The sequence below is a fragment of the Panicum virgatum genome, chromosome 8K (genome assembly GCF_016808335.1).
Source record: "Panicum virgatum strain AP13 chromosome 8K, P.virgatum_v5, whole genome shotgun sequence".
Lineage (NCBI taxonomy): Eukaryota > Viridiplantae > Streptophyta > Magnoliopsida > Poales > Poaceae > Panicum > Panicum virgatum.
In genome coordinates, this window is record NC_053143.1 from 42,379,661 (window position 1) to 42,402,615 (window position 22,955).

A 22,955-nucleotide genomic window follows, 5' to 3' on the forward strand; every position below is an offset into this window, starting at 1 on the left:
CGCCGGTCGGCCTGGCCGCGCAGTCCGCCGTGGACGCCGCCCCTGCACGCCGTGGTCGTCGTCGCCCTGCGCCAAGAACAGAGGAGCAGAAGAAGAAGGAAGGAAGGGAGGAAAGAAGAGAAGAGGAGAAGCAAGCCGCGCCCCCACGCGACCCCGCGCGTCCCTGAGCGCCAACGACCGCCCACGACCCCTGCGCTGTGCCCAGGAAGGAGGAAGGAGCCTAGGGAAGAAGAAGAAGAGAGGGAGAAGAAGAGGACCGAGCGCCTGCAACCTGTTCGAGGGAATGTCTGAGCCAAGCCGCTGCCGTACCTCGACGTTGACGCCTCAACGCGGCACGGCACGGCATCTCATCTCCGCTGCGTCGCCTCGCCGCTGCGTCGCCTTGCCGCTGCCGTAGCCGTTAGTTTCGTTGATTGGTGCCTCGGAGAAAGTCGGCTTATCCCCGGCTGGATTCGGTGCGAGTGGGTACAGTTGTACAACCCCTGCAGGGTGAAAACTATATGTATAGCCGCGTACTCGGTCATGTACAACTCTGAATCTGGCCCCACAAATGTAGTTAGATCCACATATACTTTTCTACCTCCCTCTAGTCTACTTTTCCTACTTGGATAGCAGTTGAGGTGTGGGGAGAGGGAGTTCCCGCACCAAAACAGGGTTGAGACAGTTGTACTGAAAGATAGGAGACCGGGAGTCCGGGTTGCCGGAGCTGCCCGTGTTGAAAGGTGTTTTGGATGACTTATACATATAATGCTTGCATAGGAAGACATAGCCTATCCTTGGCATTACTTTTATACCGTCTGCATCCATATAAAGCTTGCATACGGATGGTGGCGTGAACTTATCCCGTCCTTGGGGATAGCCTGATAGATGCAGGATCCGAGAGAAGGAGTCGACAGGATGACAAACGTGGAAGGAGTTAAGGATGGCTCGAGCTACACTCCGAGCTACCTGTGGAGAAGGATCGAGAGAATTCATGAAGATGAAGTTGCCCAGAAGACTAGATACTGTTTCCGCTTTCTGTTTGTTTTCTTTTAGCCCAAGGGGCTTGTACTCTGAGATTCGCAGTACAATCCTTTGGATTATGTAATAATTAAATCCATGTGATGTTGTAAACGTGAGTTATGTCTGTGATATTCGATTGAAATGAGTTCTGTATATGATAGCTACTGATCCAAGGACTATCACGACGATACAGAGAGTCAGATTCTCCTCTCGGGAACTCGGTTTGTTTCAATTGTATACGTACCAATCTTAGCACCACAACATATATTGATGGTACACACAGAAAATTTGGGATCAACATAAGATTTTCAATCTCCGTCAATCATTAAGTATCTAGAACCTCTCAAGGAGGACCTATTTACGGCCCTTACGCTGGGCTTATTTTAATAACGAGCATTTCCAGGCATTAGGGGGAGATTTGAAGTACCATATATAATGACAAGAAAATATTTAGAATGTTTAAGGCATTTCAAGCTCAGGATCACGTACTAACTGAATTGAATTTTGAGTTCAAGGAATTGATTTGCAAAATATTGCAAATAAACTGCCACATGCATTTACTAATTACTAAGGTATCTTTTAAATTTGTTAATCCTTTGCAAGTATGAGCCAGAAAGAGTGGAGGTACCAAATAAATCCACTCAACTCCTAATTGTAAATAAGAGGGGGAGAAGTATGGCCAAAAAGCAGTATTATTCATTGCTAGCAATAGAAGGCTTTCCTTCTAAGATAGTAAATGCAGGTCAACCTATGGTTGGCAACATATTGTGGGTAAATATTGGTTATTACACGGTGGATGAATGTCATCCACAAACCTAGCTCAGAGGTGCACCTAAATACTGATGCTAGGATATCGGAAAGCTATGACTCTCGTTTGAGGAAGTCACGATGGGTCATTAATGGTACTTTTGGTTCTTGATAGACCGGAGAATTATATGATAGAAAGGCTACACGTGTCGACACATATCTCTCTGAATAAATTGTATACAATATTCCAAGTCATCCAATTAATAAGACCATGGCAGAGTGTTATTGAGCACTCTTATTGAAACTTGTTGAATAAAGTAATACATACAGAGATAGTCTTGCTCACCAAGAAAGAGATGGTTTAGCCTATGGAGCTAACATCTCAAGGTATCTTTACTGTTGGATACATAAGTGTTTTCATCCTAGAATGGATTGAGAACAATATGGTGGTGAGATACAAAGCAAGACTATTAGCATAAGAGGTTTACGCAAAGTCCAGGCATTGATTTTCAATGCAAATTATTCTCCAAAATAATTGTTAAAAATTTCCGATACTATCTTTTGATAGGCAGTACAAAAGCATCTATCTTTGCAGTTGATAGTTGATAGATGTAGTGATTGCATATATTTATATGATCACTTGGTTTGGTGTATTTGTGAACCTTCCAGGAAGGAGTTCACATACCCAACCCTCATACATAAAATCGCAACATATATTGTGTATTGCTTAAGTCAATATATGGCTTAGAGCAGTTAAGTCGAATTTGGTACAATCGACTTTGTGTGTATTCCTTAAACTTAAGGATACAAGGCTGATTACACGTGTGTGTTCATTTTTGATGTCCTTGATTGGACTTCATAGTCTTATATGGTGATCAGTAATCTTGACACCATTAATAATGAACACACATTGATTGCGCGTGATAATCGAAAGACAGAATTTAGGATGGAAGATACAGACTAAACTAATATTTATTTTGTGTTTATGATCTAAGCATCTTCTCTCAAGATTTTGTACAAAGCTTCTATATCCAGATCATATTGAGCGATTCAATATGAAGGTATCCTATGGTTGTTCTATCTCTAGAAAAGAAAAAGATTATTGTATGACATAGTGATTGAGATGAGATAATAGGACATATGGTTCATTATCTCCGTGCTATTGATGTGCTAATATATCTTGCAAAAGGTCCCGGCCGGATATTATTTTTGCAAAGATTTGCTATCTAGTAGCAACGCTAATCTAACCAAATATTGGTAGATTGGAACTAAGAGTATCTTTTGATATATCAAATAGCACATGTGATCTTGGTATAATCCATGATCCAATTATGTGGATATAATGATTCTGGTTATCTCTAAGATCCCAAAATCCAGATCATTGGAAGGCTTAATGTACATATGGAAAGACCATTTTGTGATAGTCTATAACTAGACATTTAATTGTCAATTCTGATAATCATTCTGATATTGTATTGCACAAGACTTTATATGAATGTGTATAGATTGACAGAATGATATATTACATATTGAAGTTATGTGGTGTTGATTCTATTGAATCAATAGTCATTACCTATAAAAGGTAATGCAACTTGTGTTGTGTAGATGAAGACAAGTTACACTTAGTGTAATATTTTTGCAAGAAGATGGTTCTGCTCCATAAGTAATATGGACATACGAACACTTGCAAACTAAGTAATGTGATAATCTCTCGGAGATATTCACAGAATCTATCATACTCCACATTTCTTATGTGTTGAGTGCATTGGTATGAAATTATTTTGAGATTTGCAAATATCAGGGGGAGAGTCTCTCTGAATAGTAACTTGTTGCAAACATTATATTGCACTCTTTTCTTTCTATGAGTTTTTTCCTTGGGGTTTCTCGTATAAAGTTTTTAATGATGCAATATCAACACATGGTCATGTCATATCATCCATTTTTCCCATGGGGTTTTTGGTGGATGATACTCGGACATAATATGCATTGCACTCTTTTCTTTACGTGAGTTTTCCGTTTGAGGTTTCTCATATAAAGTTTTTAATGGGGCAATGTGTAACACCCCTATGTTAATCGCGATGCTAATCATATGCTTAACCCGCTAATTATGGACTTAAGCTCATCGTTAGTGTTAATCGAGTTCGCGCGTAAACATCGTTTAGCTGTGTTCGACCGCTTTTTTCTCCTTGATTCGAGTCTCGAATCAACTTTTGCCCAAAAGAAAAGTTGTAGAGCATCTCTTCCTCTACGACTTCTATTTTGGCCAAAATTCGAGTGCCAATATGAAATTTCAAGTTTTGGACAGTCAAAAGCAGCTCAAATTCATTGAAACGGTCACTGTGCCTCTCCTGCTTTGCCAGTACCCCGCCGGCCTCGACGTCAGAGTCGCCACGCGTCGCGCCGGCGAGCCCATCGCCGCTTAAGCGCCCCCGCTGCCGAGTCGGACGCCAAGTCCAGTTTTGCCACTCATTCCCCTTCCTCGCGCCGCACGGAGTACGCAGCGGAGTCGAGCAACCCTAGCCCCGTCGCTCACTGCGCCAGCCGATTCCGGCCACCCCTCGCCGCCGTGCCTTGCTTCCCCCGCGCCCCAAGCCGCCCCACCTCACCCCGCGTCTCCTCCGCCCCTTTCCCGAGCTCGATCGACCCTCTTCCGGGCTAAATCGGCCCCTGCGCCACCGGCCGCCATTGCCGCTCCGCGCCGGAGCTCCGCCCCTCCGTCGAACTCCCCTCTCCGGCCTCCTTCCGCCCAAATAGATCTTCGATCGGGTTATCATCAAATTAAAATCCGGCCATCAGATATACCAAAAACAGCATTCTCCACTCGTTATGGTCTTTATGAGTATTTGGTCATGTCCTTTGGATTAACCAATGCTCCAGCCTACTTCATGTATCTCATGAATTCGGTATTCATGCCAGAGCTGGATAAATTTGTCGTGGTGTCCTAATCTATTCCAAGACGGAGGAAGAACATGCTCAGCATCTTCGTATAGTACTCCAGCGTCTCAGGGAACATCAGCTATATGCTAAACTCAGCAAGTGCGAATTTTGGCTAAAGGAAGTTCCATTTCTAGGTCATGTTATCACGACTGAGGGTATCTCTGTTGATCCCAGTAAAGTACATGATGTACTGAACTGGAAGGCTCCAACCTCAATGGCTGAAATCCGAAGTTTCTTAGGTTTAGCGGGTTATTATCGTCGGTTCATACCGGAATTTTCTAGAATTGCTAAACCTATGACTGAACTTCTCAAGAAAGGTACCAAATTCTATTGGAGTGACCAATGTGAGGCAGCTTTCCGGAAGTTAAGATCTCTACTTACTTCAGCACCAATCTTAGCTCAACTAGATACTACAAAGCCATTCGATGTCTATTGTGATGCTTTGGGCACCAGAATTGGCTGTGTTCTGATGCAAGAGAATTGGGTGATTGCTTATGCTTCTAGATCACTCAAGCGTCACGAAGAGAACTATCCCACACATGACCTGGAATTGGCAGCTGTAGTCCATGCTTTGAAGATCTGGCGACATTATCTTCTGGGCACGAAGTGTAACATTTATACGGATCACAAGAGCCTCAAATATCTTTTCACCCAAGCTGATCTGAACATGCGTCAAAGACGATGGCTTGAGTTGATTAAGGATTATGAGCTCGAAGTACACTACCATCCAGGAAAAGCAAATGTGGTTGCTGACGCGTTAAGTCGCAAGGCTCACTGTTATTGCCTCTCTGCTATACCCCTAAGTGAGTCTCTCTGTTTTGAGATGGAAAAGCTGAACTTGAGCATCGTACCCCATAGCACATTAGCTCATCTAGAACTTACTCCTACTCTTCGTGATCTGATCATCGAGGCACGAAAGAAAGATAAAGGAGTAAAGGAAATTCAGAGAAGATTATCAAAAGGAGATCCGAAAGTAAACTATTTCCACCAAGATAGTGAGAATGTGTTATGGTTTAAGAACCGAATAGTGGTACCTAAAGATTTTGAACTCCGAAAGCAAATTCTTGATGAAGCTCATACTTCCCGACTATCTATTCATCCTGGTAGCAACAAGATGTATCAAGACCTGAAACAACGATTTTGGTGGACTCGGATGAAAAGAGAGGTCGCTAAATATGTGTCCGAATGTGACATCTGTTGCAGAGTTAAAGCTAGTCATCTCATGCCAGCAGGAACTCTGCAGCCTTTGAGTATTCCTGAATGGAAATGGGAAGATATTAGTATGGATTTTATAGTTGGGTTACCTCAGACCCAAAAGGGTTACGACTCGATTTGGGTTGTGGTTGATAGACTAACCAAGTCAGCACATTTTATTCCAGTCAGTACTCGTTATTCCACAAAAAGATATGCTGAGTTATACGTTGAGCGTATCTTATGCCTGCATGGTATACCCAAGACTATCATCTCTGATCGCGGAAGCCAATTCACTGCTCACTTTTGGGAACAATTGCATACTTGCTTAGGAACTCGTGTGATTCGCAGCTCTGCTTACCACCCTCAAACAGATGGCCAAACAGAGAGAATCAATCAGATTTTAGAAGATATGCTCCGTGCTTGTGTTTTAGCATATCCACATAAATGGGATCAGTGTCTGCCATTAGCGGAATTCTCTTATAACAATAGTTATCAAGAAAGCATCAAAATGGCACCATTTGAAGCATTATACGGTTGTCGATGTCGAACACCTCTGAATTGGTCAGAGGCGGGGGAAAGAACTATCTTTGGACCCGATATGGTTCAAGAAGCTGAAGAACAAGTTCGCCTTATTCAAGAAAATTTGAAAATTGCGCGGTCTCGGCAGAAGAGCTACGCTGACAAAAGGACTAATCCACTCGTCTTTAAAGTTGGTGACCATGTATACATAAAAGTATTACCTTGGAAAGGCGTGAAAAGATTTGGAGTAAAAGGAAAACTAGCTCCCCGCTATATTGGTCCATACCCAATTGTAGAAAGATGTGGCCCAGTAACTTATCGGCTAGATCTTCCTGCAAATCTCTCAGCAATTCATAACATTTTCCATGTGTCACAACTGAAGAAGTGTTTGAGAATTCCAACTGAAGCTATTGATAGTGACTCAATTCAATTAGAGTCTGATCTCACTTATCCTGAGCATCCTATCAAGATTATTGATCGCAAGGATCGAGTTACTCGTCGCACAAATAATCGATTCTACAAAGTTCAATGGAGTAATCACTCCGAAGATGAAGCTACTTGGAAGAAGGAGGAATTTCTGAGATCCAAGTATCCGGACTTTTTAAACGCTTATCCAGGTACTTCACCTTTGAACCTTCTCGCTTTATACGTTCTCTCGTGACTGAATCTCGGGACGAGATTCCTTTAAGGGGGGATGGCTGTAACACCCCTGTGCCAATATGAAATTTCAAGTTTTGGACAGTCAAAAGTAGCTCAAATTCATTGAAATGGTCACTGTGCCTCCCCTGCTTTGCCAGTACCCCGCCGGCCTCGACGTCGGAGTCGCCACGCGTCGCGCCGGCAAGCCCATCGCCGCTTAAGCGCCCCCGCTGCCGAGTCGGACGCCAAGTCCAGTTTCGCCACTCGTTCCCCTTCCTCGCGCCACACGGAGTACGCAGCGGAGTCGAGCAACCCTAGCCCCATCGCTCGCTGCGCCGGCCGATTTCGGCCACCCCTCGCTGCCGTGCCTTGCTTCCCCCGCGCTCCAAGCCGCCCCACCTCACCCCGCGTCTCCTCCGCCCCTTTCCCGAGCTCGATCGACCCTCTTCCGTGCCGAATCGGCCCCTGCGCCACCGGCCGCCATTGTCGCTCCGTGCCAGAGCTCCGCCCCTCCATCGAACTCCCCTCTCCGGCCTCCTTCCGCCCAAATCAAGCCCACGGTGAGCTTCCTCGCGCTCTACTCTACCTCCCCGACCCCGTCCCCTTCCGATTTCGGCGCCACCGATGCCGTAGCGCCGCCGTCCCGCCATGTGCGCCCTGCTCGCCGCCGGCGCATGCCGCGGGGCCCCCCTGCGCGAGCTCCCGCAGCGCCGCCGTGCGCCCCGGGGCTGCTTGGCCTCCCTGAACCTCGCACCGCCGCCTTGCTCCGCCGTGGCCGGAACGGCCCGACCACCGCCGCCGCCGCAAGCCGTCGCCGCCACTAGGCTTGCGCACCGCCGCCGCCAGGCTCCGCCTCGCGCTGCCGCTGTGCGGGCCGCGAGCGCGCGGGCCTCCCTGTGCACGGGCCGCCGCTGCCCACCGCGCTGCCCTGCTGGCCGGCCCCCACGGCCACCGCGCTCGCGCCTGGCGCGCCGGCGCCGTGCGTGGCCGGGGCAGAGCAGGGGAGCCCCCGCTCTCTCTCTCTCTTTGTTCCATTGCCAAGTGGGGCCCGCGGGTCAGGTGGATTTGTTCTTTTTGGTTTATTTCGGCTGTTATTTCATAAATGCAGAATAAATCACAGGAAAATCCTAAAAATACAAACTAAATTTTGTTAGGTTTCTAAAATCGAGATCTTTAGAAGAAAAATACTTGTGCATGTGAATTGTCACTTTTGCCCCTGCTAAAAATTTGGTTTGTGTTTAAGTTAGTTTATTTAATGCTAGTTGTTCTGTTGCTCTAGGGTTGTGTTTAATCCTCCGAAGCAAGCTTAGTAGCTGAGGTTTTGAAGGAAACACTTCAGGCTAAAAGGCATTAGAACCAAAAGCTTCACATCCGTTCTAAACCATTTCTGTCGTAACCCTAGTTGAGAGGTTGCTCCATAGGCACTTTTGGAGTTTGGTCCATGCCTTTCTTTGTGTGTAGAGCATTGCATCATTTCATGAGTCTCATGCATGGCATATTTTATTCGTGTAGATGCTGAAACCGAAGTCGCCTACGAGCTGATTACCGAGCCGGTCCAGAAGCCTTCCGCAGGAGAACCGCAACCCGGAGAAGTCGTTGATCAAGCTCCCGAAGAAGCCACTAACCATGCTGACCTGCAAGGCAAGCCCCGGAGCATAACCCTACTTTAAAGCTTATGGAATGTTTTATTTAAGTATTTGTGCATTAAGTTCTAGGAGTTACTTGGAACCTTAAATGCATTATCTTTAGGATACCCCAGTCTTTTACTAGCATGATAGGTCGATAGTACTGCCATGTTGAAGTAGGATACGGTAGAAGACGGGTGATTTCCTGTCACCCGCGAGATATAGGTTTGGTACTTCAGTAAGAAAGTAAGAAATAATACTATGAGAATGGAAATGGAGACCGGGCGGAGGGAAAGTTGGACATGACTATGGAATAAAGGAAAGTTGAATCTCCACCTGTGTCAATTGAGGACCGTTCCGTTGTTGGCCCTTTGACTGAGGATTGAACAGTACTAACCACATGCCGGAAGTAGGAGGTAGTCGAAACCGGTAAGCTCATTACCTAAATTGCGTCGGAATCTGAGTCTCGACCTGCAGTGCTGGGTAGGGATTACGGATGGTGAAGTCGTCCACGGGTTCACCAGGTGTTCGCACGTGCGGGGCTCATCATCCGGGTGTTTGCGGGCTTGATTCAGACTTCGGGGTAATCATGGGAACAGTTGCGTGGTGTGACTCGACGGGGTTGCACTGGGCGTGTGAGTTAGGTCCACCTTGCAAGGTTAAATCGGATCGATTCGCCGTGACTCGCGGATATGAGAGCCTTGGTCAATGCGTCGCATCGTAGTAAGGATTGAAAGGATAGAAAGAGAAAAGATGGTTTTATGTTGATGATCTTGAAAAGATAATATGATCAACCATGTATGCACTAGAGAACTAGGCAAACCTAGTTTCTAGCTATCAACACAATTGAAGCTAAAATATTGAAAGTAAGGATCCAGTATTAGTAGCTTTTCAGCAAAAGAACTCCAGAGCCAAAAAGCCTTACATATATAGGAGTCGGCTAAGTTTATACCAATAGTCGGGTAAGCCTTGCTGAGTATTAGAGTACTCAGGGTTTGGTTGTAACCCTTCTGAGCAGGCTGTGTTCCGGAAGACTTAGAGGAGATCTGTGCGTCCAGGATTGGTCAGCCTCTTCCTCCATGTTGGGCGGTCGAGTGGGTCCCGTCTTCTCCGTGAAGTGCAGGCAGGTGAACCTCACATCAGTGGGCAAGATGTGAAGTTCTTCTTTTGTCATCGACGTTATCTACCGTACTGTATTTTGAAGCTTGTTTCAAACTGGTTGTATTTTCCGCTGCGTTTGAACCCTGTATTCGAAAGGTAACCCTGGCTTGTAAAACTTTATTGTAAATTAGTTTGGATGCTTTTGTTTAACTCTGGTTGTAAGTGGAGTTTGAAAACTTTTGTTGCTTGTAATCACCTGTGCTCGTCTTTTGGCGAGAGTTCCCGTATAATCGATCTTGGTTATAGCAGGCAGTCTGGATGTACTGGTGGAGTGCAGTAGCGGAGTATTAAGTTTAAATAGTCGATTAGTGCACTTGATCGGTATTTTTTGGACTGTTCTGTGACACAATGTCAGCGCAAAGGTATATGCTATATCATCTATTTTCCCCGCAGGGGTTTTTGGAAGATGATATGTGAAGCATATTGATCATATGATCAAGGTGTTATTAGACTAAGACTTGAATTTATCTTAAGGGTCTACTAACATTGGTAGTTGTATATTACGGTGTTTCTTCTTATTTTCCACTAGGTTTGAAGGAGTTTTGCCTAGTATATCAGAATTACTTTAGTTTTTTCCACAGGGTTTTCCAAAGATTCTTCTCACATTTTTTCTAAAAGGTTTTTGGAGGAGTTATATATATCGCATCTCCTGATTTTTCCCTTACGGTTTTCAAGGAGTTATTCGATTGATTACAAGACCACAAGAAGATCAAATTGATTACAAGACCACAAGAAGAAGAAAATTGATCAAGGGGGAGTGTTATGAAGAAATTAGAATTAGTGATCAATTTATGTAATATTTAATTAGATTAGTCGTTAGACGGTTACCTTTCACGAAAGGGCCAATTCACGAAGGGGCCATACCGAAAGATTATGTCCCTTCGGCTTCCCTTGGTCCTGTATATAAACGATGATCTCTATCAATCAACAATTCAAGCGTTCCATTCACTTTACTCTTAACAGTGTGCATGAGCCACTTCCAAGACTTTAACTACACACTGGCTGTCTCCTCGGCTTCTATATAATAATGTGGTTACATACAGGCACTTAAATCCAAAATACTGCATTAAAGTGGTTAGCGCTCCAAATGCTACAAAATCGGCCTGGCAACAATTATTGTCAACAATATTTCCACTTGACCTAAAATGTTACTAAATTTCTCACATTTACCATTATAAAAATGAAGATTTTTATACATGAGGGATGAACCGGCCTCTATATCCAAAAGCTGGATATATAAAGCCAAAAATTACAAGAGTTCTTAGATTCTAATCCTCAAATAAGGTTTTCAAAAGTACAAGAAAAAATATTGTGTTGACGCTCACTAACGATCATTTTCAGAAGTCAACTCGATCAGAAAATCATGAGAGTTTGCATTTCTTACACGCATCCTTATCCAATAATGTCCCTAAACCACACTTTACCTTTTTAGAATATGCATGTTGTGTTTTTAAGCTAATATGCAGGTTACAAGCACACTTTGACCCGACATAAAATCACAGAAATTATCAGAGCACCGATTCAGGCACAGATGGACCAAAAGTGATGCAAGAACCCAATTCAAACAAGTCAAGACAGGACAACCCCAACATGGATCAGACAAGGAGGCCCAAGACAGCCTGCTAGAAGAAATTGGGGGCGATTGGTGGCCCGGGCAGACCGACCGACCTACCTGGTCGGCCGACCTGGCCCGTGAGCCCCACCGCCTCAACCAAGGCACGTGGCGTCTCCCCATTGGTCCTCTACGTAGGTTGTGATGGCTTCATCCCGTGGCTCCCTACTATAAATATAAGGGGGGGTAGAGATTAGGACACACACACACACCACACACCTCACATATCTCCTCTCTTGCATTCCTTACATAGTCTTTAGGCTTAGTGGAGTTTAGAAGAAGTCTAGGAGTCATCGAGTCGCCAGAGTTGCTCGAGAGTTCTGGTATAGGTTCATCTCTAGCTCTCTCTTGTAATATTCAGTTGTTTGTAATAGAATTAGACTATGGTTATCGATATCTGCTTAAAGTATGTTCTGAGTTATCGGATATATGCTTCTTGATATGGTTGCGTTATCATTCCATGCTTGTATTGTATGATCGCCATGTGCTGGAGATGGTTAGTCTTTTGTTCTTAGAACTCTATCAACTGCTACAGTATTCGTATGATTGCTCTAGTGTGATGTCTGTCCATCCGGAGGGTGGGGGCTCCGCGCGGGATACTAGAGTATCCCTAACTAGTGTAGACATGGTGTCTAGATTAGTTAAGTGTTGCTGGATGTCAACTATACCCATGGTTTGTAGAGGTAGCCGGCAGGTGGTGACAGCCCTGTCCGAGCCCGAGTAATCCTCTACATTCGGTATGGGGGGGTAGGCGGTACATAAAGTCGCCGGGGTATACGGGCTCCTCCCGTTGCTTCGATAGCGATATCCCTGTTGTGTAGTTTAATCACTGACGAGCTAACCAATGAGAAAATATAGATATAGCTAGCCTAGCACAGCTGACTCGAGCTCTGACTTCTACCTTGCTCCCGGCCTAAAGCATCTTTTATCTTTTATTTATCCAAGAGGGTAGTTTGTGTGTGTGTGTGTCACACTACCTCCTACCATGTTATTATCTTACCCCTGTTTATGCATGAGAATATCCAATATAGATAGAGTTCACCAACTAATCTATATATCTTCTCACTCACCGCCTTCTCTGTGGAAATATAAATGACACCCCGGTATATCCTGGGTAAAATGCTACAGCGGTATTCCGTGCGCTTGCGGATTTATTCGTGGTTCATGAAATACTGCCACCCCAAATTAGCGTCTGCGGGCGTCATCGCTGGTGACGTTGGTAGGCACCAACAAGCATTTTTGGCGGAAGGCACAGAGTGAAATATATAGACAAAGTTGTGAGCAAAATCGAAATTGGTATTCACTTGCTAAACAAGCTAACTTGGCATTGTTTACTTGTCTTTGTTGATATGAAAATAGGGTAGTGTATGACCGGTTTCGACTTGCCGCAAAACTTTCATTCCACTCCAGAGTCACCTTTGAGAAGGACGTGAGCTCGTCTCGTACCTCCTTAGATCTCACTCTCGGCAGCTGAACCTGTCATCGCATCGTCGTCAGCTCCTAGAGCTATGGCCCAGAAGACACTCCGTGATTACTCTGCTCCGTCTGCTAACCAGGTCCCCACCGGGCCCAAGGTTAACATGGCACCAAGACGGGTCTAGGAGTCATCGAGTCGCCAGAGTTGCTCGAGATCAAGACGGGTCTTGTTACGATGGTGTAAGGAACATGGCACCATTTATGCCATTTCAAGTGATTTTGGTGATCGAATGACAACACAACACTTGGATTAATATGATTGTTAAGATGACCATTCTCAGGCTTTTATGTTCAAGTGATGACAAAGAGAAAGAGAAGATAGGCATAGCAACACTTTTCAGATCAGGAGCACCGGAAGAACCGATGCCTAAGCATCGGTGCATCCGACGCTTGTCGGAAGAACCGACGCTATGAAGTTTGGTGCAGAATGGAATCGAAGCCAAGTCAGCCTATAGGCACCGGTTGAACCGACGGGTCAAAAAGGGGGCATCGGTGAATTGGGCGTCCTATGTTCCAGAGACGATGTCATGACCCCAGGAGAAGATTCTTCAGCACCGGTTGAACCGGTGAAGCATCGGTGCATACCATTGGTGTAATGACGTCAGCTGTCAGGAGAAGATTCTTAAGCACCGGATGAACCGGTGATGCATCGGAATAAAGCATCGGTTCAACCGGTGGTCACTGCATCAGTTGTCAGGACTTCAAAGGCTACTTCGGTTTATGAGTGACCGGAAGAACCAACGCTACCCCTGCCAGAGGCATCGGTTCTTCCGGTGATACGCAGATTTTCAGTTAACCATTGGAGCAACGGCTACAAGACTTGGTGGCCTATATATACGCCTCACCCCGGCCATTTGAAGTTTGCTGGAGTTGCTGGACATCCCACACACACCCAAGAACATCTCCAACCACCATAGAGCTTCATTGTACATCATATAGGCTTAAGCACACTTGTGAGAGCGCTTAGTGCTTGTAATAGGGATTAGTTCTTCTGAGAGCTCCCTTGAGAGAAGTCTTGCTGCGGCAAGCAACTTGTGATCCGTCGTGTGACCCTCCGTCTTGGTGTGGAGTGGCAACGACACTTTGTGCTGGGGAAGAGGAGGCCCCCTCCTTGGTGGAGAAGCTCCGTAGTGGATTACGGCCGGGTGACCGAGAGAGACGGTGGCGGTGCACGAGACTCGGTGTCTTAGGGGCACTTGCCTTTGCTTGCCGGCATCGCCTTGGTGGCGTAGTGCAAGACGGTGATCGGAAGAGCCTTGGTGTCCCGTGGACGTAGGCGTTTGTGCCGAACTACGTTACATGACCGTGTCTACTAGGGAGTTTGCATCCCTCTTGCACTTACCTCTTTACTTACCGCATTACGTTTCCGCATTTACTCTATCTTGCATACCTTTACTTTCCTAGTTAGTTTGATTAGGATTGGCTAGGTTGCAAGTCTTTTAGGGGTAAGTAGAGAGTAGCATAGATAAACCTTAGTCATAACTAGCATGTATAGGACGTGTTAGGTTTATCTTATGCAAGTAGTTTGAGCCCTAGGTTAAAAAGCGATTAGCGACCCTATTCACCCCCTCCCTCTCTAGGGTCGGACACCCCGGTGATCCTTACAGATGGTGCAGGCCAGCCCTTTCTGTGGCAAGGCCAATGAGGATGCCAGCGCTCATCTCCAGCAGTTCCTGGAGCTCTGCAGTACTTTTGTTATCAAGGGTGTATCGCAAGATGCCATTCGGCTCTGTCTGCTTCCGTTCTCTCTCTTGGGGAGAGCGAAGCAATGGTTTTATGCTAACGAGGCTGATGTGGATACTTGGGACAAATGTGACAAGGTGTTCCTCTCGAAGTTCTTCCCGACGGGCAAAACAAATGCTCTTCGTGGTCGGATTTCGAACTTCCAGCAGGCATCAAATGAGTCAATTCCGGAAGCTTGGGAGAGGCTTCAGGAGTACATTCTGGCGTGTCCGCACCATGGAATGGATAATTGGCTCGTTTTACAGAACTTCTACAACAGGTTGACACAGTCAGCCTGTGATCATGTGGATGCCGCTGCGGATGGAGCTTTCTTCTCGCTAATCATTGAAAAAGCTACATCATTGATCGAGAAGATGGTTTCCAACTAAGGTTGGAGCAATGTTCGCCTCCAACCGCGCCAGCGAGGTATGCACTCCGTCAAGAAGGCCGACATGCTCGCTATGAAGATTTATCTCCTCCTCAAGAAATTTGAGGATATTTCCCAAGATAAGGCTCAACTGCAAACACTTCAAGCCTTGAAAACTCGCATGACGTGCGAGGTCTGCGGGAATGTTGGACATTCGGGCGACAATTGCCCAGAAACCCAAGAAGAAGCTCTATTCCTCAATGGCAGCAATGGGTTTCGTCCACAAGTACATTAGGGGTGGAATCAACAATGCCCATACTACCAAGGAGGTAATGGGAATTCAAATTCTTTCGGTCCTAACCAGCCTACCTTGAGAGATCTTGTCTACGGCCAAGCGAAGATCAATGAGTCCCTTCAAAAGAAGTTGGCCACTATAGACAAATCTATAGAGACTATCCATGCCAAGATGGACGGATTCTCCACCGCTATGAAGAACCAGTTGAGTTTCAATAAGGCGCTAGAAACTCAATTGGCTCAATTAGCTGCTGCTACACCTGCTGCTGAAATAGGGAAGATTCCAGGACAACCCGAATCAAATCTAGAGAGCGTAAATGTCATCAATGCTATGTGGAAGGAGCCATTTAGCAGGATACCCCTCAGCTATGCAGAGAAGCTCACACGCCCAAGAAGAGGTACGTGGGGCGAGTTAACAGCCACAATAAGAGAAGATCCCGGAACCCCAGTGATCAGTTGCTTAATCTTTGGTTATGAATTTTATCACACCCTTTGTGACCTTGGAGCCAGCGTCAATATTATGCCCAAGGTAATTTTTGAGAAGTTAGGCTATCCATAAATTTCTCCTACCACTATGTGTGTTCAGCTGGCGGATTCCACGATAAGATATTCAGAAGGAGTTGTGGAAAGGTTAATGGTAAAGGTCAAGAATACCTACATATTAGTGGACTTTGTAGTCCTTGATATGGAAGGAGATCTTGGAATTCCGCTTATACTTGGGCGACCATTCCTCAAGAATACAAATGCCAGAATTGATGTGGGGACAGGAAGAATCAGCCTCCGTATCATGGGAAAGACCATGAAATTCAAGTTCCAAAACAAGAGAGAGGTATTCTTGATTCATGAGGATAGTGAGAAACAAGGGCTATGGGCAGAGCCCGGTTGGGATGATCAAGACTATCACTCCCCTTCCAGGCCAACTTGGGAGGATTGGGAGATTCATACTCCACCAACCGATCCAGTGGAAGACAACCAGAAGATCCCTGATTTCATCACCAATACAGTATGGAAAGATCTGGAAATCGTTTATCCTACATCCGAGGATGCTATTCCTGTGCCGTCTACGCCGTCAAAGAAGACTAAGAAGAAATGGTGCAAAAAGAACAAGACGTCATCGACCGTTACTACTTCTCCAGGTACGGACCAAACTACCTCAACCTGATCAGGTATGGAGAAAGGTCCTGCTTTTGGACCCTAAACCAAGAGCTAGCTTGGGGGAGGTTCCCTCCCCTAAGTCAACTATATCCCTTTATTTGCTTTCAATAAAATTTGATAAAAACTTTCAAAAACAAAAGAAAAATTTACTGCTTTATTTTTCTTTTTCATGATGCGCAGTAAGAATGTTTTAACTCCATATGATAAGTTTAAAGGATGAGTTTTGCTTTGCTCTATCATGTCTGTTGTGCCTAGTTTGAAAATAAGAGTTCTTTTGAGTTTAAATCCGTTGGTTATGCAAATATCTTGCCAATGAACCTGAAAGTTCCGTGGGTTGCATATGCTTGATCCGAGTCTAAGTTGTTGTGAGTTCAGATATGGTAAATAAGGTTTTGCAAGTTTGTTCTAGTGATACTTGAAGTCTGGAGTTGTTTAAAAAAAATAAAATAAAAGGGCAAGTTCCCCAGTGATATGCAATGTCCTACCTCCATGAAAAAACCTTTACACATATGCTGCTTGATGTTCTGTTGAGTTTTGTCAAATTGAGTGACCCTAGTGAGATGCTTTTCATGCTTTCTCGATCATAAGCACATACACGTCCCATCCATTTGCTATATTCCTACACTGGGAATTGGCACCACCATCCATCCATTCCACATCAATAAATGCTCCATGTATTGGTGACCTCTCTCGTAGAACATCCCTGAAATAGAATCAAATTATGGTTGCCCCCAAAAGAGAAAAGATGGCATGCCAAAGAAGCATGACCCAAAAAAAAGGGGTAACCATGTCTAAAAAAATAGAAGAAAAAGATAGGGATGATTCGAGAGAGAAAAGCCATGACCTTAAGGAGTAAGTCATATCCATCTATCCATCCATCCACTCATACACTTGCACCTTTGATCGAGATTGCATGACTTCTTTCTCCATGGATCCTCTCTTTGACTTTACAATATATAGAATACAAGTGTGCCCTGTCTTATCCTATCTTGAGCTCCACAAAGACTTGTAGTAGTAGGAAGGATTGAAGGCAGATACTGCCCTTGTAAGGAAATACAAGGTGAGTGTCTCGAGAGAGTTATCCTGAGAGCTTTGCCATGTTTTCAAAAATCTTTCAAAAAAGTGTCTCCAGATGGATTGTGGATCTATGAACAAGTAAGTACTACTCTATGCACCGTTCTAACTCTCAACAGTCCAAGACAAGAAGATAGCTAAAAAGCCCCATGAAGGAATAAGGTAATTGAGCAAAGATATGCTAACTGACTTATTTAGACTTATAGATGAATCTCTTTGCTTCAGACTATGACATGACAGGTAAGGTACGAGTCAAAGTGATTTTCTGATCAACAACCTGATTTGTCCTGCTTTGCTCGGGACAAGCAAAGAATAGCTTGGGGGATCTTGTTGACGCTCACTAACGATCATTTTCAGGTGTCAACTCGATCAGAAAATCATGAGAGTTTGCATTTCTTATACGCATCCTTTTCCAATAAAGTCCCTAAACCACACTTTACATTTTAGAATATGCAAGTTGTGTTTTCAAGCTAATATGCAGGTTACAAGCACACTTTGACCCGATATAAAATCACAGAAATTATCAGAGTACCGATTCAGGCTCAGATGGACCAAAAGTGATGCAAGAACCCAATTCAAACAAGTCAAGACAGGCCAACCCCAACATGAATCAGATAAGGAGGCCCAAGACAACCTGCCAGAAGAAGTTGGGGGTGGTTGGTGGCCCGGGCAGGCCGACCGACCTACCTGGTCGGCCGACCTGGCCCGTGGGCCCCACCGCCTCAACCAGGGCACGTGGTGTCTCCCTATTGGTCCCCTACGTCGGTTGTGATGCCTTCACCCCGTGGCTTCCTACTATAAATACAAGGGGGGTAGAGATTAGGACACACACCACACACCTCATATCTCTCCTCTCTTGCATTCCTTGCATAGTCTTTAGGCTTAGTGGAGTTTAGAAGAAGTCTAGGAATCATCGAGTCGCCGGAGTTGCTCGAGAGTTCTGGTATGGGTTCATCTCTAGTTCTCTCTTGTAATATTCGGTTGTTTGTAATAGAATTAGACTATGGTTACCGATATCTGCTTGAAGTATGTTCTGAGTTATCGGATATATGCATCTTGATATGGTTGCATTATCATTCCATGCTTGCATTGTATGATCGCCCTGTGCTGGAGATGGTTAGTCTTTTGTTCTTAGAACTCTATTAACTGCTCCAGTATTCGTATGATTGCTCTAGTGTGATGTCTGTCCATCTGGAGGGTGGGGGCTCAGCGCGGGACACTAGAGTATCCCTTACTAGTGTAGACATAGTGTCTAGATTAGTTAAGTGTTGCTGGATGTCAACTATACCCGTGGTTTGTAGAGGTAGCCGGCAGGTGGTGACAGCCCTGTCCGAGCCCGAGTAATCCTCCACATTCGGTATGGGGGTAGGAGGTACATAAAATCGCCGGGGTATACGGGCTCCTCCCGTTGCTTCGATAGCGATCTCCCTGTTGTGTAGTTTAATCGCTGACGAGCTAACCAATGAGAAAGTATAGATATAGCTAGCCTAGCACAGCTGACTCGAGCTCTGACTTCTACCTTGCTCCCGGCCTAAAGCATCTTTTATCTTTCTTTTATCTTTTATTTATCCAAGAGGGTAGTTTGTGTGTGTGTCACACTACCTCCTACCATGTTATTATCTTACCCCTATTTATGCATGAGAATATCCAATCTAGATAGAGTTCACCAACTAATCTATATATATTCTCACTCACCGCCTTCCCTGCAGAAATATAAATGACACCCCGTTATACTCCCGGGTAAAATGCTACAGCGGTATTCAATGCGCTTGCGGATTTAATCGTGGTTTATGAAATACTGCCACCCCAAATTGGCGTCTGCGGGCGTCATCGCTGGTGACGTTGGTAGGCGCCAACACATTGAAACAATGGAAGAACACTAAAGGCTAAGCTTCAATTTTTTTCTTCACGTTTCATCTTTGCAAAACTCTCATCGCATCATCAAACCATCACATCAATCGTCTGATTCCACTGAGGTGACAAAACTAGGCCCAAGGATCTCCAAGACGATGCTCAAGAAGAAAACATCATCAAAGATAGATGCCATCGCCGTCTCATCCGGTAAGCCTAGATTTTCACCCGGAGATCCACCGACAACTGTAGGAGACATGTTCACAGGTAGCTGGTGCTCGGACTGACATGTGGCGTCCAAGTACTGCGGGCGTGACACACACGAGGCGACTAACTGGCCGCCGGACCGCCCACTGGAAATTTCCGATCGGTGCTTTTACAGTCCGGGCCGTCACCGCGGAAGCCGCGATGAGCTCTGCCACTCGCCTCTCAGCGCCGTCGCCGTCTGATTCCGCAACAGAGGTTGCACGTTCCCTGCCCGGCCCGGAGAGGGAGGTGGCCGCCGCCGCGCCATGGCCTCTACTGCTGCCGCGCCATCCTCCACCGCCTCAAGGCCTGCCGCCGGGGGCGGGGCCCTGGCTTTGCCGCACAGCTGGGAGGCCCACTGCTGGGGGATGGGCCCCAGCTCCGCTGCGAGGGCTTCCACCGGCTCGAGACCCCCGCAACGCGAGGGAGGCGAGCGGGAGCGCCTACAGCAGGACGGCGTAGTAGAAGCGGAAGGCGCGGAGGTGGCGCACGATATCTTAGCGCATAGTTTTATCGTACTCCTACAAAAACTGTGAACTTGGTACCTAAACCGGATGATGAGTATCATAGGAATGAAACTCCTCTTACAGCCTATGAAGCTCCCCTCCTGCGTCCTTATAATAACATTACCATGTCAGCAATTTTGCTGATGTGGCATAATATTTAATACTCACGGAACGTTTCTTAAATCCTATGAAAATCCCCCTCTTTCCTTATAGTAATTTTGTCATGTTAGCAAATTTGACGATATGGCATAACATTTAATATCCACGAAATTCCTCATGAAACTCTACCGAGACTGGTCTAATATGTTGCAAATTGGCTATCATAACTGCCAAATTAAAGACTACATCACCGTCAGCTGAACTAAAAAGCATACATCACCGTCAGCTGAACTAAAAGGTTACGTTCCAGACAGTCACGCCAATCTAAGGTAAACCAAATAGTTTCAGCAAGCTAGTCATCATCATCCTAGCCTAGTTGGCTGTGGGCATTGTGCAGATCATCAATGACACCCCAAGTATTCCAATTCGATCGATCTACATTTGGAAGGACACGATGATCCTCCGCCGCAAGCGAGGTCGAATCCGACTCGAGTTCGCAGCGTCGGCGTCCGCGACCGAGTCGGCTTCCGGTGCACGCGCGCGAACATATAAAAGGGACACCGATCGACCCGTACGGTGGTAACCCGCACGAGCGCATCGATCGGCTTCGTTCGAGACCCCACGCACGTAGAGATGTCCGGCGTCGCCGCCGACTTGCGCCGCGCGGCGCTCGTCGACCGTTTCCTCCGCCCCAGGCTCGCCGCCGGCGGCCACCAGCACCAGGGGCCCTTCCTCCCGCCCGGCGCCGCCTACTTCTCCGCCCAGCAGCTCGCCGACCTCGCCCGCGACGCCGGCGCGTACGCGGACGGCCTCGCGGGCTTCGTGCACGACGCCGACGCGTACGCGGCCGCCCCCGCCGATCTGGCGGCGGCGCACGCGCGGGCGCCCGGGGCGAGGCCCGCCTGGTACTTCCTCAGCACCCCCGGGTTCTGGCGCGGCAACATCCCCGGCGGCGGGGAGTGGGTGCCGCAGCGCCAACACAGACACGTGGAGGCGGGCGGCGCCGCCGTCCGGTACGCGCGGCACTTCTTCCACGTCAACGCCGAGAAGCCGCTGTATCCGGACGGGTGGGTGATGGTGGAGAACGGCATCATCTGGGGAGGCGGCCGCCACGGCCGCCAAGAAGAGCTGGTCCTCTGCGAGCTGTACAGAGCACGTGGGCACTACTAATAATCCTGTAATAATTTAACAAAATAGAACAAGTTGCTCTTGCCAAAAATAAATATTTGATACTATTGCGTGTGTTCTATAAATATAACACATGTGATCAGTAGTTTTTTTTCCTTATACGTGCATGCCGAACGTGCGTCTGCGCTAGTATTTGTAAATGGAGAGAGACTATTAGAAGTCTGAAACTAAATGAACTTTCAGTAGGATGACAATCTCTACCACCGTATACATTTCTAATTCTTCTGTGCAAAATCTTTCTTCTTTCACCGTCATACTTCTCCATCTTTGCCATTCAAACAAAACTAGCCGTGTGCTTGCTCGAAACTAGAACATGAACATACATGAATAAACATCAAAGCCCCTAAAAACTGAAGGTAAAGAAAAGGATTTAATTTTGCAAAACAACAACTATTTTTGTGGCATTGTAACAAGAAGTTATAACTTCCACTTACCATTTCTCAAGATTACAACTTCTTCTCCTGGTAACAAGGTGTCAAGGAACTCAACTCTCGTTTAACTGTTTGTGGGACCAAATTGTCGTCCTTGTCAAGGAATTCAGCTTTCATTAAACTGTTTATGGGACCGAAGTGTCATCCAAATATGCGTGGGCAGGTGGGCCCCTTAACCAGTTCCATTGAATTTCTATATATGAAAGCTCTCATCCAACTCATCCTCTTGGCCTATCCACGTCGTCCCATATTCCTGGCCGTTGGATCGGTAGGCCAAACGGCCCAGGTCGTGAGAGTCCCGGTTATTTTGTAAAAAAAAATCTTAACCTATGGCGAAATCAACCCACAGTCCGATCTCCTCTCTCAGGTAATTTTTTCAAAAAAGTCCACAAATTTTCTCGAAATCAATCCGCAGTCAACCTTTCTAATTTAGATATACTAGCGCGCATGCCCATGCGTTGCTACGAAAAAATATAAAAACACAAAACACAGTGGATACTTAAGATCTACAAATCGATCTATCAATCATCTTAAAGTACAAGAATGATAAATATAAGAGAATAATTTGTGCCAATTTCGTGCCCCCATTCGAGACATGATTAAGTAAATGACGCAATATCAAACGCAATGCTAAAGTGATTCATGCATTTGAGTTTGCTGTGGCTTGAAGCATGTGATTATTAGTTTCAAATGCACATCGATTAGACCGAATTGCACTCATGTAGCCCCCATGTGAGAACAATGGTTAAGCATACATAAGTGGTATGTGTGATTTTTCATAGAGAAGGCTAGATTAACAACTCACGGAGCTGTATATGCATAGGAGAGACAAAAAAAAGCAAGATTGATTACTATGTAACCTCCTACCAAAACTGCAATAAAAACTTTTGATTTGGTTACTATTGGCTGAGCTACGCTGGAAAAGGCACATGTAGAAGGCTGCGCGCAAGGACTAAAATATAATTTGTATTTTATTTATCGTCCTTCTTGTACCTACATACAGAATCTTTCTTTATCTTTTATATCTCTATTAAGGGGTATATTGTAAAATATTAAAGATATTTTATACTCCACCCCGTTGACTGTCCTCTCTCACGGGTGTTCTGTCTC